At 46.1% G+C, this 9,148-nt stretch overlaps 1 long non-coding RNA gene across 2 annotated transcripts; it reads left to right on the top strand.

The window, feature by feature from the left end:
- The first annotated feature begins 3,528 nt into the window (after window positions 1-3,528).
- Window positions 3,529-4,972, top strand: LOC118938187. Of its 2 annotated transcripts, none has more exons than XR_005035435.1 (4): window positions 3,529-3,566; window positions 3,695-3,775; window positions 3,957-4,038; window positions 4,190-4,972. It is a non-coding gene; the product is annotated as an uncharacterized LOC118938187 (long non-coding RNA). The 2 variants fall into 2 exon arrangements; XR_005035436.1 differs by having other exon boundaries at window positions 3,957-4,034.
- Window positions 4,973-9,148: the final 4,176 nt, after the last annotated feature.

A 9,148-nucleotide genomic window follows, 5' to 3' on the forward strand; every position in this document is an offset into this window, starting at 1 on the left:
GAGAACCACCACAGAACCTGGACTGAAGAGAACCACCACAGAACCTGGACTGAAGAGAACCACCACAGAACCTGGACGGAAGAGAACCACCACAGAACCTGGACTGAAGAGAACCACCACATAACCTGGATGAAGAGCTTCAGCACCAAACCAAAGCTAGGATTTACACCTCTATTCTCCTGCTATCATATTGCTATCATATCTAGAAGGCTTTCCAGATAATGATCTTTAACTTTTTTTTAAATTGTCATTATCTTTATTTTCTTGTAAAGTTAAGGAAAGGGAAAGGGGGATACCTAGTCAATTGTACAACTGAATGCATTCAACTGAAATGTGTATCCGCATTTAACCTAACCCCTCTGAATCAGAGCGATGCGGGGGGCTGCCATAATCGACATCCTCATCTCCGGTGCCCGGTGAACAATGGGTTAACTGCTCAGGGGCACTAAGACATATTTTTGTAGTTATGCTTATTGGTGACATGTCAAGAAGTTTCTCCTAAGCTTTAACTTCTGAGTAAATGCTGGAGTTGAATTCTCTTTCCTTGTAATGATAATTGTGTATATTGAAGAGAAATAAGATCGATTATACTTCTGCTCTTTTTCAATGAGATTTGACCATTTGTAGATTTTCTGTAACACATAAAGCTTTTCTGTTTACTCTCTGTAGATTAATATTATACTTCTGCTCTTTTTCAATGGGATTTGACCATTTGTAGATTTTCTGTAACACATAAAGCTTTTCTGTTTACTCTCTGTAGATTAATATTATACTTCTGCTCTTTTTCAGTGAGATTTGACCATTTGTAGATTCTCTGTAACACATAAAGCTTTTCTGTTTACTCTCTGTAGATTAATATTATACTTCTGCTCTTTTTCAGTGAGATTTGACCATTTGTAGATTTTCTGTAACACATAAAGCTTTTCTGTTTACTCTCTGTAGATTAATATTATACTTCTGCTCTTTTTCAGTGAGATTTGACCATTTGTAGATTCTCTGTAACACATAAAGCTTTTCTGTTTACTCTCTGTAGATTAATATTATACTTCTGCTCTTTTTCTATGTGATTTGACCATTGGTAGATTCTCTGTAACACATAAAGCTTTTCTGTTTACTCTCTGTAGATTAATATTATACTTCTGCTCTTTTTCTATGTGATTTGACCATTGGTAGATTCTCTGTAACACATAAAGCTTTTCTGTTTACTCTCTGTAGATTAATATTATACTTCTGCTCTTTTTCTGTGGCTGGGGGTTAACTGCCTTGCTTAATGGAATAGACAATATTTTGACAGTTTTGGAAACTTGAGTGTTTTCTATCCTATTCTGACAATTATATGCATATTCTAGTTTCTGGGGCTGATATTCTTGAAGCCCATTCAACACAGCTTGGGAATAGATACGGAACTAAAGCAGAAGTGGACGTCACACTCAAAGCATATGCAAATACAGTGCCTTGCGAAAGTATTTGGCCCCTTTGAACTTTGCGACCTTTTGCCACATTTCAGGCTTCAAACATAAAGATATAAAACTGTATTTTTTTGTGAAGAATCAACAACAAGTGGGACACAATCATGAAGTGGAACGACATTTATTGGATATTTTAAACTTTTTTAACAAATCAAAAACTGAAAAATTGGGCGTGCAAAATTATTCAGCCCCTTTACTTTCAGTGCAGCAAACTCTCTCCAGAAGTTCAGTGAGGATCTCTGAATGATCCAATGTTGACCTAAATGACTAATGATGATAAATACAATCCACCTGTGTGTAATCAAGTCTCCGTATAAATGCACCTGCACTGTGATAGTCTCAGAGGTCCGTTAAAAGCGCAGAGAGCATCATGAAGAACAAGGAACACACCAGGCAGGTCCGAGATACTGTTGTGAAGAAGTTTAAAGCCGGATTTGGATACAAAAAGATTTCCCAAGCTTTAAACATCCCAAGGAGCACTGTGCAAGCGATAATATTGAAATGGAAGGAGTATCAGACCACTGCAAATCTACCAAGATCTGGCCGTCCCTCTAAACTTTCAGCTCATACAAGGAGAAGACTGATCAGAGATGCAGCCAAGAGGCCCATGATCACTCTGGATGAACTGCAGAGATCTACAGCTGAGGTGGGAGATTCTGTCCATAGGACAACAATCAGTCGTATATTGCACAAATCTGGCCTTTATGGAAGAGTGGCAAGAAGAAAGCCATTTCTTAAAGATATCCATAAAAAGTGTAGTTTAAAGTTTGCCACAAGCCACCTGGGAGACACACCAAACATGTGGAAGAAGGTGCTCTGGTCAGATTAAACCAAAATTGAACTTTTTGGCAATAATGCAAAACGTTATGTTTGGCGTAAAAGCAACACAGCTGAACACACCATCCCCACTGTCAAACATGGTGGTGGCAGCATCATGGTTTGGGCCTGCTTTTCTTCAGCAGGGACAGGGAAGATGGTTAAAATTGATGGGAAGATGGATGGAGGCAAATACAGGACCATTCTGGAAGAAAACGTGATGGAGTCTGCAAAAGACCTGAGACTGGGACGGAGATTTGTCTTCCAACAAGACAATGATACAAAACATAAAGCAAAATCTACAATGGAATGGTTCAAAAATAAACATATCCAGGTGTTAGAATGGCCAAGTCAAAGTCCAGACCTGAATCCAATCGAGAATCTGTGGAAAGAACTGAAAACTGCTGTTCACAAATGCTCTCCATCCAACCTCACTGAGCTCGAGCTGTTTTGCAAGGAGGAATGGGAAAAAATGTCAGTCTCTCGATGTGCAAAACTGATAGAGACATACCCCAAGCGACTTACAGCTGTAATCGCAGCAAAAGGTGGCGCTACAAAGTATTAACTTAAGGGGGCTGAATAATTTTGCACGCCCAATTTTTCAGTTTTTGATTTGTTAAAAAAGTTTGAAATATCCAATAAATGTCGTTCCACTTCATGATTGTGTCCCACTTGTTGTTGATTCTTCACAAAAATATACAGTTTTATATCTTTATGTTTGAAGCCTGAAATGTGGCAAAAGGTCGCAAAGTTCAAGGGGGCCGAATACTTTCGCAAGGCACTGTATGATTGTCCCTCAACTGTTTTAACAGATAAGCACTATAAACACATGTACAACATGGATTTTGTGTTCTAGATATGTGGTAGTAGAGTATGGGCCTAAGGTCATATACATAATGTGTTGTGCAATCTGTAGTGAATGCATTGTAATGATTTTAAAATGGAATAATTGCCTTAATTTTACTGCCTAAATTTTGCTAATGAGGATCCATAATGAATACAACTACAAACAGATATATGTTCTAACCTCTTGACACTTAAACCCAGTAAATCCTGCAGCAGTGTTTCCCTGGGTTCATGTGGTCTGGGTGGGGGCTGTCCTGACTGCTGGAGCTCAGCTCCTCACCATCTACTGCACTCTGAAGAGGTGAGGATTTTCTAGCCAGGGTTAAATATGAAATGTATATTAACCTCCACTAGAGGTCAGTAGAGAACATAACTCACTCTGTTCCTCTTTACAGGAGATCCACAGGAGGAAGTGATGCCACAACAGACACACAGGTGATTTTTTCAGCTACACCTCCACCTCCACACCTGGTGACAATTTACAGTATCACAACAGTCTCTTTCACACTATTTTCACTGTTACCATGTTCTCTCCCTCTCTCTATTTCCCGCTCTCTACACAGAGTGTCCATCATGACCCTAACAGTGACACGTACACAGGTCTGAACATGAGGACCATGTCACCTGACTACGACACTCTGGCAGTAAGTCTCGTATTATGTGTTTGTGTTTTATACAGTATTTGAATTTGTTTAGAGAAAATTATAGAGAGAGTGGTGTCACAAAGTGCTCATGCATTTCTCTCTCTCTACTCCCTCCCTCCTTCCCTCCCTCCCTCTCACGCTCTCTCTTTGCCTCTCTCTCACTCTCTCGTTCTCTCCACAGAGTGTCCATCCTGACCCTAACAGTGACATGTGCACAGCTATGAAGAAGAAGACCAGATCACCAGAGTGACACCCTGGAGTAGGTATGTGTGTGTGTGTGTGTTTGTGTGCGTGTGTGTGTTTGTGTGTGTGTGTGTTTGTGTGTGTGTGTGTGTGTAAGTGTGTACGTGTAAGTGTCCATAAACACTTCATGAAGTGGTGTGTAAAGTGCTCATTCAGTGTGTCTTCTTTCAGAATGTGAGGGACTCCCCCAGTGACACAGCCCCTCAGATAGATGCTGAGCCCTCCGATTATGAGAACTGGAGCGAACCACCACAGAACCTGGACAGTGACACAGACCCTCAGATAGATGTTGAGCCCTCCGATTATGAGAACTGGAGCGAACCACCACAGAACCTGGACAGTGACACAGACCCTCAGATAGATGTTGAGACCTCCGATTATCAGAACTGAAGAGAACCACCACAGAACCTGGACTGAAGTCAACCAACACAGAACCTGGACTGTAGAGTACCATAACAGAACCTGGTCCGAAGAGAAGAGAACCCCCAATGTTTTTTCCTTGTAATGTTAATTAAATATATTGAAGATAAATAGGCTGGATTATACTTTTACTCTTTTACAATGGGACATTTCCCCCCAAAATGTCCAAAGTTATTCTCATGTAGTAATGAAAACAACAATGAAGGCGATGCGGGCACCAGCTGGAAAATGTGAAAAAGTTTGTGCAGGTCCTGTTCTGACTGGTGATGCGCAAATGTCTGCATACTTGATCTGCAGAAACAATTGGGAGGTGCTTGGGAAAGTTCGTCAGGCTCAGTAATTCCCCCAAAAGTAACTTGTCAGAAAAAGTGAAATGGCCTACTCTGAATTAATGAGGACCCCCAATTCAAACTGTTGTTAGAAAATAAAACTTGTTAGAAAATCTGATGAATTTGACAAGTTGAAACAGCCTATACATAAAAGCAGGCAGCGTGCCTTAGTTTGAGGGCAGCGCGGATTGAGACATTAACCTTTTCACATGACTTCCAATATCTCTAACGGTTGCCCCCAGCATACGTTTTTTATGCACGTGATGTCAGAATGACCTCACTGTTCCAAAATGTCATCGTTACGCAACAGGACAGTTGAGCTAATGTAGGCTAATGCGATTAGCATGAGGTTGTAAATAACAATAACATTTCCCAGGACATAGACATACCTGATATTGGCAGAAAGCTTACATTCTTGTTAATCTGTTACGGTGCGTGAATGAGGACCCAAAAGCGAATCAACTTAAACAGAGCTTCTTTAATTACCAAACATAGGTAGGCTCAGATGGACCGGCAGATTCCGACAGGACAGGACAAGGTTACAGCAAACATGACGACAGTCTGGTTCAGGCATGAATGACACAAACAAACAAGAATCCGACAAGGACAGGAGCAGAAACAGAGAGAGATATAGGGACCTAATCAGAGGGAAAAAAGGGAACAGGTGGGGAACGGGGTGAATGGGTAGTTAGAGGAGACAAGGGACAGCTGGGGGAAAGCGGGGGAGAAAAGGTAACCTAACACGACCAGCAGAGGGAGACAGGGTGAAGGGAAAGGACAGAGACAAGACAACATGACAGTACATGACAGTACCCCCCCACTCACCGAGCGCCTCCTGGCGCACTCGAGGAGGAAACCTGGCGGCAACGGAGGAAATCATCAATCAGCGCACGGTCCAGCACGTCCCGAGAGGGAACCCAACTCCTCTCCTCAGGACCGTACCCCTCCCAGTCAACTAGGTACTGATGACCACGGCCCCGAGGACGCATGTCCAAGATTTTACGGACCCTGTAGATAGGTGCGCCCTCGACAAGGATGGGGGGGGGGGGGGGGGGGAAGACGAGCGGGGGCGCGAAGAACGGGCTTAACACAGGAGACATGGAAGACCGGGTGGACGCGACGAAGATATCGCGGAAGAAGAAGTCGCACTGCGACAGGATTAATGACCTGAGAGATACGGAATGGACCAATGAACCGCGGGGTCAACTTGCGAGAAGCCGTCTTAAGGGGAAGGTTCTGAGTGGAGAGCCAAACTCTCTGACCGCGACAATATCTAGGGCTCTTAGTTCTACGCTTATTAGCAGCTCTCACAGTCTGCGCCCTATAACGGCAAAGTGCAGACCTGACCCTCTTCCAGGTGCGCTCGCAACGTTGGACAAAAGCCTGAGCGGAGGGGACGCTGGACTCGGCGAACTGAGATGAGAACAACGGAGGCTGGTACCCGAGGCTACTCTGAAAAGGAGATAGCCCGGTCGCAGACGAAGGAAGCGAGTTGTGGGCGTATTCTGCCCAGGGGAGCTGTTCTGACCAAGACGCAGGGTTGCGAAAAGAAAGACTGCGTAAGATGCGACCAATAGTCTGATTGGCCCGTTCTGCTTGACCGTTAGACTGGGGGTGAAAGCCGGAAGAGAGACTGACGGAAGCCCCAATCAAACGGCAAAACTCCCTCCAAAATTGAGACGTGAATTGCGGACCTCTGTCCGAAACGACGTCTGACGGAAGGCCATGAATTCTGAAAACATTCTCGATGATGATTTGTGCCGTCTCTTTAGCAGAAGGAAGCTTAGCAAGGGGAATGAAATGAGCCGCCTTAGAGAACCTATCGACAACCGTAAGAATAACAGTCTTCCCCGCTGACGAAGGCAGTCCGGTGACAAAATCTAAGGCGATGTGAGACCACGGTCGAGAGGGAATAGGAAGCGGCCTGAGACGGCCGGCAGGAGGAGAGTTACCGGACTTAGTCTGCGCGCAGACCGAACAAGCAGCCACGAAACGACGCGTGTCATGCTCCCGGGTGGGCCACCAGAAACGCTGGCGAATGGAAGCAAGCGTACCCCGAACGCCAGGGTGGCCGGCTAACTTGGCAGAGTGAGCCCACTGAAGAACGGCCAGACGAGTAGGAACGGGAACGAAAAGAAGGTTCCTAGGACAAGCGCGCGGCGACGGAGTTTGAGTGAGTGCTTGCTTTACCTGCCTCTCAATTCCCCAGACAGTCAACCCGACAACACGCCCCTCAGGGAGAATCCCCTCGGGGTCAGTGGAGGCTACTGAAGAACTGAAGAGACGAGACAAAGCATCAGGCTTGGTGTTCTTAGAGCCCGGACGATAAGAAATCACGAACTCGAAACGAGCGAAAAACAGCGCCCAACGCGCCTGACGCGCATTAAGTCGTTTGGCAGAACGGATGTACTCAAGGTTCCTATGGTCAGTCCAAACGACAAAAGGAACGGTCGCCCCCTCCAACCACTGTCGCCATTCGCCTAGGGCTAACCGGATGGCGAGCAGTTCGCGGTTACCCACATCATAGTTACGTTCCGACGGCGACAGGCGATGAGAAAAATACGCGCATGGGTGGACCTTGTCGTCAGAGAGGGAGCGCTGAGAAAGGATGGCTCCCACTCCCACCTCTGACGCGTCAACCTCGACAACGAACTGTCTAGAGACGTCAGGTGTAACAAGGATAGGAGCGGATGTAAAACGATTCTTGAGGAGATCAAAAGCTCCCTGGGCGGAAACGGACCACTTAAAGCACGTCTTGACAGAAGTAAGGGCTGTGAGAGGAGCTGCCACCTGACCGAAATTACGGATGAAACGACGATAGAAGTTCGCGAAGCCGAGAAAGCGCTGCAGCTCGACGCGTGACTTAGGGACGGGCCAATCAATGACAGCTTGGACCTTAGCGGGATCCATCTTAATGCCTTCAGCGGAAATAACAGAACCGAGAAATGTGACGGAGGAGGCATGAAAAGTGCACTTCTCAGCCTTCACAAAAAGACAATTCTCTAAAAGGCGCTGGAGGACACGTCGAACGTGCTGAACATGAATCTGGAGTGACGGTGAAAAAATCAGGATATCGTCAAGGTAAACGAAAACAAAGATGTTCAGCATGTCTCTCAGGACATCATTGACTAATGCCTGAAAGACAGCTGGAGCGTTAGCGAGGCCGAAAGGAAGAACCCGGTATTCAAAGTGCCCTAACGGAGTGTTAAACGCCGTCTTCCACTCGTCCCCCTCCCTGATGCGCACGAGATGGTAAGCGTTACGAAGGTCCAACTTAGTGAAAAACCTGGCTCCCTGCAGGATCTCGAAGGCTGAAGACATAAGAGGAAGCGGATAACGATTCTTCACTGTTATGTCATTCAGCCCTCGATAATCTATGCAGGGGCGCAGAGACCCGTCCTTCTTCTTGACAAAAAAAAACCCCGCTCCGGCGGGAGAGGAGGAGGGGACTATGGTACCGGCGTCAAGAGCTACAGACAAATAATCTTCGAGAGCCTTACGTTCGGGAGCCGACAGAGAGTATAGTCTACCCCGGGGGGGGGTGGTTCCCGGAAGGAGATCAATACTACAATCATACGACCGGTGTGGAGGAAGAGAGGTGGCCCTGGACCGACTGAACACCGTGCGCAGATCGTGATATTCCTCCGGCACCCCTGTCAAATCACCAGGCTCCTCCTGTGAAGAAGAGACAGAGGAAACAGGAGGGATAGCAGACATTAAACATTTCACATGACAAGAGACGTTCCAGGAGAGGATAGAATTACTAGACCAATTAATGGAAGGATTATGACAAACTAGCCAGGGATGGCCCAAAACAACAGGTGTAAAAGGTGAACGAAAAATTAAAAAAGAAATGGTTTCACTATGATTACCAGAAACAGTGAGGGTTAAAGGTAGCGTCTCACGCTGAATCCTGGGGAGAGGACTACCATCCAGGGCGAACAAGGCCGTGGGCTCCTTTAACTGTCTGAGAGGAATGTCATGTTCCCGAGCCCAGGTCTCGTCCATAAAACAGCCCTCCGCCCCAGAGTCTATTAAGGCACTGCAGGAAGCTGACGAACCGGTCCAGCGTAGATGGACCGACAAGGTAGTGCAGGATCTTGAAGGAGAGACAGGAGTAGTAGCGCTCACCAGTAGCCCTCCGCTTACTGACGAGCTCTGGCCTTTTACTGGACATGAAGTGACAAAATGACCAGCGGAACCGCAATAGAGACAGAGGCGGTTGGTGATTCTCCGTTCCCTCTCCTCAGTCGAGATGCGGATACCTCCCAGCTGCATGGGCTCAGCACCCGAGCCGGCAGAGGAAGATGGTAGTGATGCGGAGAGGGAGGCGACGGAGAGCGCGAGCTCCTTTCCACGAGCTCGGTGACGAAGATCAACC

This window comes from Oncorhynchus mykiss, chromosome 13 (assembly GCF_013265735.2).
Source record: "Oncorhynchus mykiss isolate Arlee chromosome 13, USDA_OmykA_1.1, whole genome shotgun sequence".
Classification (NCBI taxonomy): domain Eukaryota; kingdom Metazoa; phylum Chordata; class Actinopteri; order Salmoniformes; family Salmonidae; genus Oncorhynchus; species Oncorhynchus mykiss.